At 35.4% G+C, this 12,503-nt stretch overlaps 1 long non-coding RNA gene across 12 annotated transcripts; it reads right to left on the minus strand.

The window, feature by feature from the left end:
• Nucleotides 1–2,701: 2,701 nt before the first annotated feature.
• LOC132613613 (uncharacterized) lies at nucleotides 2,702–10,534 on the minus strand. Of its 12 annotated transcripts, none has more exons than XR_009572037.1 (6): nucleotides 10,083–10,524; nucleotides 9,867–9,937; nucleotides 9,715–9,781; nucleotides 5,431–9,428; nucleotides 3,857–3,929; nucleotides 2,702–2,989 (listed from the first exon to the last, which is right to left on the minus strand). It is a non-coding gene; the product is annotated as an uncharacterized LOC132613613 (long non-coding RNA). The 12 variants fall into 12 exon arrangements; XR_009572038.1 differs by lacking the exon at nucleotides 2,702–2,989 and having other exon boundaries at nucleotides 3,697–3,929; nucleotides 5,431–5,488; nucleotides 5,939–9,428; nucleotides 10,083–10,528; XR_009572030.1 differs by having other exon boundaries at nucleotides 3,857–9,428; nucleotides 10,083–10,520.
• Nucleotides 10,535–12,503: the final 1,969 nt, after the last annotated feature.

Here is a 12,503-nt window from a genome sequence, read left to right on the forward strand (position 1 = left end):
GTTGAAAGCTTAGTTTGAAGCGCTGAAGGCGCAAAAGCGAGTAGAGGAACCTGTTCTGGCACCACATACTAGCGTGGATATTGATATCCCTGTTCAGAACCTTCTCGACTCTGAGGAGGAAGAAGAGGATTTAGAGAAGGCTTAGGGGAAACGGCCACTAGATGTCGTAGTTGAGGATCCGGGGGAGAGGAACAAGCGGGTGTGCCGAATGGAGAAGGAGATGGTGCAGGCTACCGCACTGAACTCTCTGCGTGAGAACTATCCAGACCCCATGGATGCGTCGGGCAGCTAGCCCCGAGAGGCAACCTCTGATATTGTTGTATCTGTGGTAGCACAGTCCCGAGCCGATGAGCATAACGCCTAGGGCACCCAGGTATCCCTTACCCGTTTATACTTACAGTTGATGCATTGGGGACACTACATGATTTTCAGTTGGGGGTGGGGGCACTTGATCATGTTAATAGTGTAAATATGTGTCTAGGAACCCCCTTGGCTTTTCTTTGCCAGAGTTTTTTTCCTGGGAGGTTTTATTTTGTTGAAACTGGCATGTGTAGGATGTTATTTAGGTATAATAGAGTAATTTTGACTTATGTGGTAGTGTTCTGAAACTTATGGCATGTTTGTGGTTTTGTTGGAAATTGTGGACACCACGAAAATTTTGAAAAATGCATATTTAGAAATAGCTATTGATTGACGTGATTGAGTCTTTGTATGACATTATGGTTATTGGGATATTGTTTGTGATGAACGATTGCTTAAGCGGTCACATTTGTAAATATAATCCTTATGCCAATGTGTGGGTGAGTTGTTAGTTGTGTTGAGTCTATACATGTGTAATCTAGAACTTGCTCAGTTAGTCATGTATGAATTTGACAATTGGTTAGGTTGTGGGATGATCTTAGGCTTTCTTTACATAAATAGTCACTTTGCCAAAATAAGCCTGACCATATGACGTAAATATCCTAGTTGTCCCTTTTTGAGACTTTGAACTTTTTCTTGACTAGCCGTTAACAAACTCATACCCTTTGTGAAAGTATTCCAGCTTCGCACCCGTTCCCTCCTTGATACTACGAGATAAAAGAGGCTAAAAGCCTAAGTTGGGGTGGGATAAGTGTGGGGAACAGTTTGAGAACCTGGTTTTGGGGGTGGTGTATGTTGTGTTAGTTGACACTAGATGTGGTGGCTGTATATATCTAAAAAAAATCAAAAAATTGTAATGCAAAAATAAGTGTTAGTTAGATTAGAAATAAACCCCCATCGAGGTCGAAGATTGGAAAAGAAACAAAAGGGAGGCAAGAAGAGGTAAATAAAGGTGAAGAGAAAGAAAATGTAGTGTTCAAGGAGGGTGAGTGACTAATACCCCCCAAAAAAGTATCCTACATGTCCCTAAGCCTACATTACAAGCCGAAACAAGTCCTAATGTGATCACAACTAAACAAACCATGGATGAAAACACAGAAATTAAGGTCAAGCCTATGGTATTTGGATGTATAGATATGAAATTCTTTGTGAGTGTGTCTTCTCTTCTCTTTAGTCTTTTGTCCCTTTTACGTTGTATATATGTGTGTGTTTGGGACGTTTTTTGGTCTATGTGAAGGCATAAGGATGAAAATTGGTGCAAAAGAAAGTGACCACTGAAAGTGACATTTGTATGCATCATGATATGCTCGATAATGTAATGTCATAAATCGAAGCTTCATTATGAGTGGTAGCGTTCTTGAGTTGTGCATCTTATTTTAAGAGTGAAAGTGAGGTGGTCCTTGATAGTAAAACATGCATGCCTATAATTCGGAGTCAAAACCATTGTAGACATTATTACTCTATGATATCTAGGTGGTATTTGAGTCTTCGTTGTGTTGTACTGCTTGCTTGAGGACAGGCAAAGACTTTAAGTTGGGGGTGTTGATGTGTCGGGAAATTGTGGCACATTCGATACCTTTTTACAAGAAGTTTTACTTGTTTTGATGTGCTTTTGTTGTGTTTCAGGTAAATCCTAAAGTCTGGGTTCAAGAACTGAAAGTTGCAGAAAATTGCACTGAAGGTTGACTTTCACAGTCCGTACAATATTTTACGGACCGTGTCTGTGGTCGTATAAAAGAGACAAGATAACAGAATGTCAAAATTGGAAGATTCCGAGATACGAGCACTTATACGGACCGTATAATATTATACCGGCCATATAGTTGGATGTGTTGAAAGATTCAAGATGAGACAGAAAGTTGTGTTGGAAGAAGGAGTCTCACGAGCAAGTTATATGAGCCGTATAAGTTTATACGAACCGTGTAATACCAGCTCGTGTTTTTCTCTGCAGAACTACAAGAAAACAGGCTTTTAGCGAGGGGAAAACCAGTCGTTATAAGTACAAATCCGGTCGCTATAAGTTAACAATGATCGAAAAAAGTTTGGTCGTCGCCGGTCACTAATATCCTTGTCGTTAAAAGTTAACGACCGGATTCTCGCTAAAAAATCTTTAGCGACAACATAAATTTTGGTCGTTATATTCCTTTTTAGCGACTAAAATTCCCTTCGCTTATTATCATTCCGGTCGTTAAAATCCTTTAATGGCTATAACAAATTTGATCATTATAGGTAATTTTTGTGGTTGTATTTACCTTCACTACTTGCTTGTGAACTTTCAACATCCATAAAATAGTAAAAAAAAAAAAATCAATATGAATTCAAGCACACAGACATCAGAAGACATACAAAACTATCATTACTTCATTAAAATTTCGTAGATAATTACAAGGAACTAATCATCACATTGAAAAACATACACATCTAAATAGTATGACATTTAATTTTTCTCCTATGAAAAGAGGAAATAAATTCGTAACATGTACAGGAAAGAAAAACATCTAAAAACAATCCTAACAAAACAGAGAATAGGCTCCGCTTGTGCTTCAACTTGTTCTTTAACATTTTCAGTTTCTTCGACTTGCTCATCAGTTTCTTCAAGTCCAGGCTCTTCAGACTTCAGATTCTCGATCTGGTAAAATTTAAGTTCATGCCAATTTAATCTTGGTGTATAGAATCGGTGGTGTATATCAGATCAAATATAAGGTGCATATGATGAAAAATGAACTGCATTCGGAAGGATCTCAAACAAAACCAGGCAGAACAAAATATCTGGAAAGTAGAACAACTTCAGTTTCAAAAAGAAGCAGTTGATTGAAAAAACGGAGTTTCTACGGAAGAAAAAAAGCACCAGGATGTTAAACCACAGATGAAAGCATGAACTCTAAACTCAAGTACACATATCTATGTAAGATTTTTCCTATATTGCATATCATCTCCTGTCAACAATATAGAACATCACAGGCAATGACCAGCCACTACCAGACTTGTCAATGTAAGACAAAAGTAGGTAACACTCAAACTACACAAGCAAATGAAAGAATATCGGAATTTGGAACGTTAATTGGGTTGCATTCCTCACCTACAACTGACTTATGTAAAAATTGTAATTTCCAGCATGGGGTTAGGGATAAAAGAACAACACTACATCAGTGTCACGACCCGACTAGGGGCCGTGACGGGTACCCAGGGCTAACCACCGAGCACCGCTCATACTGCTACTTATCATACTCATTAAGCGTTCATTCATCAAATTCATACTCAAATCATAGAAAAATCATTTTTCATTTGGAAACATAATTACCTTTATATACATAAGCCCTTCGGCTATCAAAATAATACACACATACATATATACATATATACGCTTATCAAAATCGTGAGACCATACTACCCACACATACGTATCTACGAGCCTCTACTAGAGTACTAGACATATGGACGGGACAGGACCCCATCATGCCCAAAACATATATATACAATAGCAAATCACTGGCACCTCCGAAATAATGGAGTGCTCTCAAAAAGTCTGCTTATCGGCTTCTATAGATCTGGGTCGCCTCCCTGTCTACCTGTAGGCATGAACACAGCGCCCAAAGAAAATGGACGTCAGTATGAATATTGTACTGAGTATGTATGGCATGAATGAAATGAACATAGTAGAGAAGTCATAAGACATAAGTTGTAGATATAACCTGCATAACTTTTAAGGGAGGATACCTTTCATGCCTATATCATATATAATCATAGTATATGTATCATCATAGCGCATACATCATCGTATCATACATGTATCATAACACCGTATCTGCTCATACACACTATACGTTATCCGTATTCGGCCACGTAGTGGCTCGACAATATCACATACATATCTTTCGGGCTTTTCATACATATATCATATATATAATCATAGTAGTATCGTACCCGACTACATAGGTTCGGTGTCTTACGTACCCAGCTATAATAAAGCTTGGTGCTATGCGTGTCTGGCCCTACCAAGGCTCAGTGTTATCCGTACCCGGCCCTACCAAGGCTCAGTGGTATTCGTACCTAACTGCAGAGGTGCGCGCGCGTTACATGAATATATATATATATATATACCGCGATATAAGCTCGAGGTTTCATAATAGCCATACATAGGCACATATATACATAAAAGCCCATAAATATCTTTAGTGTCATCACTGTGATCATCGTCATCATTATCATCATCACTATCAACATCGTCATCGTTATCATCACATATATCTCATAAACTTATCATAACTTTTCATAGAGCATGTATTTGAATTTAAAGACAATCTATGAAAATCATATCATATTCGTAACATGAACTTCGTAAAAATATCGCATGGTAGACTTTATAATCTCTAAACTTAGACTCATCATTACCATCATCGCATCTATGGCATATCTCTTACCTTTATCTCATATGGAATCACCTATGAACATAGACTCATAACTTTTCGGAACATTGGTCATAGGACATGCATTATAGCTTATAGACAATCTATAACAATGTCGGGGTGACGTAACGTCGAGAACCCCCGATTACATTATGGAGTAATCATATTCATCATATCTCACCTTGAAGGAACTAACATTTTAAGGTGAGTGTACACCATGAACAACATCAAGGGATTGTAAGTATGATCTTTAACTTCATAGACATCATATCTTGCTTTAGAATCTCTAGGCTTAAACTTACCATCATTATTTTTGTATTCACGACATATTTCTCATCTTTATCTCATAAGAAGCTCTTTATCAATGTTGACTCATAGTTCCCAAAATGTAGGCAAGTCATGGAGAGGTAGGGAAATAATATCATAGGAATCATATAAGGATCATTAGCTTCGTAGGAATATTGTATCATGAACTTTAGGACTTCTAGACTTATATTCATCATCGGTATCGTCATGCTTGTAACATATCTCTTTTTCTTATCTTTTATGAAGCTCTTTATAATCGTAGACTCATAGTTTTCGATACGTAGGAAAATCATGAAGAAGGAGGGAATATCATATCATAGGATTCATGCCTTAGAAAGAAAGTACTAGCCTTACATACCTCTTTCGTTTAACAATTCCATCGCTTGATTGTTCTCCTTCAATGCTCACGTTTCTACCTTCAAGAGAATTCGCATTCACATTAGCTAATCGATTACATGAACGTGCTTACTAAAGCTAGAGAAAATTGGGCAGCATTTCCTTTGTTTATACAACTTTCCCCATATTGTATATCAACTCCGAAACATTTATAACAACGTTCACAATATCATAACCAACAACCTTCATTCATCTACATTACCCTCGTTTCACAATTCCACTTCAATTCATCCATAATCATGGTCATAGTATACTAGTACGTTTTCTTGCATATAACGCTTATCCCATGTCCTTAATATCATTTATAACATAACCATATCACAACACATCAAGAATCATAACTCAATTCAAGCTGTCACTCAAAATGACACTATTCTCACATTCATGACCTATTTTTCTATATTCTTCTACAATCCAAGTGTTTCAACTTTTAAATACCTTAAACAACATGGAAATACCATAAATCTTACCTTAGATGGTGTAAGAATGAACCTTGAGTGCGAACACTTCACTTGAGCAAAACCCTAGTTTCACCTTCACTTGGATTCCTTGTCTTGGATGAACTTTAATGAGTTTCTTACATTTGATTCACTTGGTTTGATGTAGTTGATCACAAATATCCCTTGAATTCTTGTGGGAGAATTGTAGAGAGATGTTTTATAGAGAAAGGGGAGTGAAGGGGAAATGAAATGAAATGAACTTGGCCCCTTATTAAATACCCAAAATCTATCTCAACACAAACATACGGACCAACATACGGTTCGTATGTTTTATACGAGCCGTATGTTTGGTCCAGTGAAGGTTGCCCATCTGGGCTAAATATATGGCCTAACATACGGCCAGTATAATTTATACGGCCAGTATGTTGGGCTGTACAATGCCTAGCTATTCCGATTTCGTTCTCGTCGACTCGTTTGATCTCCAATCCTTATGAAACCTTCTTGACACTTGTTTAACACCTCATTAACAATCTAAGGGACGTTATAGCTCTTCTCCAAAACATCATTAAGTCATAATTAATTCGTTACTCAAATCCTTCTCAATACATAACGTATACCTTGTCTTTCTTGGCAAACTTTCTTCTCTTACTTCGAATGTCTTTGAAATCTCATTTAGAATCATCAAATGTTATTTCTTATTTATCAAAACATCACATACGTCGTACCCTTTGTCAATCTATTCACTGTGCATGAACGAAAAAAATTTCGAGGTGTAACAATCAGAAGTCATTTATTAAGTGTATGCTAATAGCAAGTCACAGTGCCTAGAAAAGGTACCAATAATGTAGCCACTGAAACTTTCACTTCTATTTCAGGAGTTTCAGCTAATCGATTGTTGTGATGAATCAAATAAATTCTACAATGCTGAGTTAAAAGTAAATCATTAGAAATTTGAAGTTTTCTGAACAAAAGGGTCAAACACTTAAACCTTAGGAGTTCCATCGTTGAGGACGTGAGCGCGAGGGAGGGGGAGGGTGGGTTCATCATACTTTCAGCCATTTCAATCTTCAAACAATTAGAAACAACATCAAAAGTAAATCCAATAATAGATCATAGCCTATAGTGAATTAATCACCACTCATAATATTACTAGGTTAGGAAAAAAGAATTTTTCATCCATGCCATCGAATCATTTCCCATAGACATGTACATTAACTGACCACAAATAGTTAAAATAATGTCCAGTAGGAGCAAGTCCAGGAATCTTACCTTTTCAGTATGGAACTTAAGAGCTTCCTTCCTTTTGGCAACTTCAAATCATGATCAACTAATAATCTATTTCAATACTAACCACCAAACAAATAATTTCATGGTACTAATTTGAGCATATCCTGATTATATAGCAATAGAACTGAAAAACACCAGAAAATTTTGATATAGTGTAAAATCTGCATATAACAACATAAGTAATATGCATCCATAACATACTTGAACAATAATATCTTGATCTCCAACAGATCTTATAAGAATTGAAAATAGAGACAGAAGAACTCCTCTAAGTAGTAGAGTTGCTCTTGCTAAAATAATAGCAGTTGAAGCAAGAAAGTCAGCGAGTCCTTTTCAGTTTTACGCATGATACATTGGCCAGATTACTTCTGAAAAAGACAATACAAATCTTATCTTAAATGATGAGAAGCCTGCTGTGAGGTGTAACTTAACGGGACATCGGACCTAAAAAATTGTCAACCTAGAATCCTCTCTAAAGAGGTTTAACTCAGAGTTGCTAAGAAACCAAAATAAAACGTGTAATGTTATCTTCTAAAGATATCAGTCTAGACGGACATCAAATAAAAAAGGAAAAAGAAAAAAATAACAAAGATGCATATTCTTTTACTTAGTGTATAATCATATTAGATCGAAAGGAGCATTGCAAAGCAAATCATAAAGAGAATAGTAACAGAATATCAGACTTACCTAGTAAACTCAAGAAGTTAATTCAAGGACTAGTCATTTCTTGGTAGAACAATGATGAATGCTAGCTTTTATAGAACATACATTTTTTAATGTTCTCTACACTTTTTATCACAATATTCCTCACTTGGGAAAATCCAAAGAAAGGAAAAGAAATCTTGTTATCATCTATAATGCCAACATCCAAACAGCTTATGCAAATAATAAGGGCCTTCCTCCAATCTTTCTACAATAAACATATATAAACTAAATGCATGCCGAACTTGAAATATACCTATTCTGTTCATAAGGAACCTGATGCTCCAGCACTTTTAAGTTTGAAGATTGAAATAGACTTTCCTGCAAAAGATTTACAAAAATGTATGTCTTATTTCTATAATAGATCTTTTGTCATGTTTTCCTATTTTGATTTGGTTGATATTTGACATTAAAGAAATGACACAATTCTACTTCCTCCCCTTAAAATCATGATTAGAAACCATCCACGATTGTAAGAATATGCTCAGCATGCCCTTGTGGAAAATAGTCGACCTTGGAGTTGACTAGAGGGATTTGCACCATTACTCCAGCAAAGGCATGCCATAGCTGCGAATCTACACACTTCTCCAAAACCTCCTTAATTTCACCTATCCAGTATTTCTTTCTCTTCTCCTTTTATGATGCTTCAATTGAAAACAATTATAGAACAGCAATTTCGGAAAAGCTTAGATGTTGTGTACCACAAATAAACAAATATCAGTAATAAATTTATGTAAAAGGTACAAAAATGGGAAAATACGTACAAAAACCAATAAATTTCAACAACATATTCAAGTAAAAGGTAAAGAAAGAAAGTAAATGTAGAAACCAGTAACATTCAACAAGAAATTCAAGTAGCCGATCCAAAACAGAGAAAACCAATATAGAAACCAGCAAATTTCAACAAGAAATTCAAGTAGCATGTCCAAAACAGAGAAAACTAATACAGATACTAGCAAGTCCCAACTAGTTCAATTAAAAGGTCCAAAAAGAGGAAATAAATACATAAATCAGTACTAAAGTAAATAGCCTATGTAGTGGTCCGGAGTACGAACATACAAACCTATTTACGCGCAAGAAATTAACCTGTGAATATGAAAAAAATTAAAGACGATCAAAACATGTCTCTAACAACAAAGTGAAAATGAGATAATCAATTTTGAAAACTGAAATTAAAGCCGCAAAATTGCAAAAACTACTATGACTATACGGTGTCATCAATGCTCTCCTCGTCAATAGGATCTGACTTCTTTCTTTCTACTTATATCAATACTCATAAAAATAAATGCTTCACAGAATCGATAATAAAAAGTGAAAGTAAGCACTTAGGATTACAGCCTTTTTAGCTTCAAAAGCTCTCTCAAGTTTGTCCTCTCCTTAACCATGATTTGAAAACTAAAACTCACAAAGCAAGAATCATTAAAAGTCATAAAGAATAACAAGAGTTAGCATGAGAACCTAAGCAATATGAAGTCAAATGCAGGACGGTTGCAAGGATGAACCTAAGAGACGCAATGCATGAATATGTCCACTGCAAGACAACTAAAGAGAGAGTGAACTGATGCAAACACAAAACACAACCAAAAAATTTTAAGCAGCCAATAATGAACATGAACACTACAAACTTTGTCAATCCAAGCCTTCAACAATCATAATACTGATTGGGCAAAGATTGTGTCGACATAGTCAACCAAATAAACGTGAAAGAAGCACAATATAACATGACAGATAAATTTCTAAAAAAAAAGGGATAATTGAAAAGACAACCATAAAATTTCTTTAGGAATTCGTACATGCTTCTAAACAATAGCTATTACCTGCCCTAATGCTTGAAGACGCAATCCTCACAGAACTCCTTGAACCTGATCTACAAGTAGATTTCTCCTAAAAATAAAGAGAATAATAGTGAAATTAACCCCTCCTAGGTTTAATTTGTGAAGAAATATTTGAAATGAATTGATATAAAAACCTCTATTCAGTGACAACTGGGAAGAACTTCTCGAACCGCACAATCAAGATATCCAATAGCCTGTAGGAAAACTTCAACAAAAGATCGACTGCTCTATCAAATATGAAAAAACAAAATGACGAAAACCAAAAAATCAATTTGAAGCTATGTCCCAAGAGAAGTTCAGAGGCATGGCCAAGAAACAAAATTTTATGAACATAAAGGAACATCATTTACTTGCAATAACTGGGTCTGCAATAAAATGAACGGAGAATCTAGCCAATGTTTAGAAGTCGAGACTCAGATTTCATGCTTGAGTAGAAGAGGAAGGCAGAGAATTGCTTCATGTAACCCTAGAAATGGAGTATAGGATTTGGCTCCCTTTTTTCCCTTTCTAATTACTAAAGCGGTTTCCTTTTATTTTGTAAAAAATAGAGAAGTTTTGGGGAATAATGGGAGTGATCTATTTTTTCCGCCAAAATACTAGCTAGTACTAACAACAGGATATTGTCATCTTAACCGACGGGATATTATATTGTCGCCATTGCTGAACTAGAAATGGACTTTAACGACCGTAAATATTTTTGGACCCCTAAATATACTTATACTGACCGGATTTATGTCATGTCGTTAAGAAATGGTCGTTAAAAGTAAAGTTTGTTGTAGATTGCACTGAAGGTTAACTTTCACGGTCCGTACAATATTTTTCGAACTGTGTTTGTGGTCGTATAAAAGAGAACAAGGCAAAAGAATGTCAAAGTTGGAAGATGCTAACATACGAGCACTTATATGGACCGTATAATATTATATGGGCTATATAGTTGGATGTGTTGAAAGATTCAAGATGAGACAGAAAGTTGTGTTGGAAGAAGGAGTTTCACGAGCAAGTTATACGAGCCGTATAAGTTTATACGAATTGTGTAATACCAGTTCGTGTTTTTCTCTGCAGACGTGAAGACTGAAGGTCGTATAATATTTATACAGTCCGTGTAATGTTATACGGACCGTATAAGTTGCCTCCTGGGACTTAAGTGCGAATTTTGTACGTTTACATTTTTGAAACCTATAAATAGTCCAATGTAGGGTTTTATTTATTATCAGTTATTATATTTTGACTTTTGGCTTAGAACATTAAATACTCTCTTGGTTTGGAGATTCAAAACATCAATTCAAGTATTATCAATTCCTCTTTTCATCAAAAGTAAGCAACTATGAATTCTTCCATTTCTTGTTTCTTGTTCTTGGTCATGAGTAGCTAAACTCCCTTACTAGGGTTGTGAACCCAACGATGGGTGTTTTGTGATTGATATATGCATAATGGATTGGTAGGGTTTATTTATTCTTCATTCTTCATTCATAATTAATGGTTGCAAACATTGATTAAAGTCATAAACCTTAATATGTTTGGAAAATAATTAGGGTTCGGTAAGAATAAATAACAAGAACTCAAAACTTTAAACTTTGTTTAATAAATTCACTTAGGAATAAGAATAATTTACTTGGCATAATTAATCGTTCTTCATATCAACTTTCTTATATTTCGGAAAATCATAGAAAGAGATAATCTTTACTTATTGGGAAATAGTCTAGATTCACTTAGAGGTTAAGTGCATCCATACAAACGAACCATTAGAAGTATATCAAGATCAATACTCATGATCATACACTTTATCTAAAAGGGACACAACCTTGGTTTCTTTTACCATAAATTACAATCCAAAGCAATTAGTTAGAATTATTCATAAACAACCAACTTTTACAAAAATCATCGGATTAAGACATTAGACCAAAATTAAGCATTCTACGATTTTAGTAACCTTTTCACACCATATTCCCAGCGGGATTCGACCCCAACCTTGTTGGGTTACTATATTTGACATCGTCTGCTTTACACTAAAAAAAAGTGTAATTTGAGCGTATCAAAGCCCAAATAAAAGCTATAACTCTATCGGAGTGACGTAAGGTTGGTAAACCTCCGATTATCATTATGGAACAATTATCATCCGCATATCTCACCTTGAAGGAACAATAACCATAAGATGATATTAACAACAATAAATAAGGCTAATAATCTTAAGACAAGATCATTAACATCATGAGACAAGATCCATAATATCATAAAAACATCAAGAACCTTAGTTTTCAACATTTCTAGGAATGAAGACATTGTGAAGGACATTCGTATATGAGTTTGTATCAATAAACTCATGCCATAGAAAGAAAGGGACAGCCTTAACATACCTTATCATCTCCTTAACTACTTAACGTTTATTCTCCTGAGCTCACAAATCACATTCAAGATGGTTCACACTAAGGTTAAGTCGTCAAAACGCTTATAAAGTCGAACTAGACTACTAATGAGCTAATGAAATTTGGGCAGCATTTCCCCTATATTATCTACTTCCTCCAAACATCAAAACAACTCCCAAACAACAATAACAATATCAAAAATATCATAGCCAAGAGATTTACATTCAAATTAGACTCAAATCAATCCAAAAATCCCTTTCAAAAAATAATCCGTAGCCATCAACTTCAACTTAATAACTCTTGATTTCTCTACCGTGGTTCTCTTTACTCTAAGAATTACTAAACCTCAAAATCAACTAAACATAAGAAATAAGACGAAGAACATACCTTATACTTGAAGAACTTTAG

The sequence above is a fragment of the Lycium barbarum genome, chromosome 10, assembly GCF_019175385.1.
Source record: "Lycium barbarum isolate Lr01 chromosome 10, ASM1917538v2, whole genome shotgun sequence".
NCBI lineage: Eukaryota > Viridiplantae > Streptophyta > Magnoliopsida > Solanales > Solanaceae > Lycium > Lycium barbarum.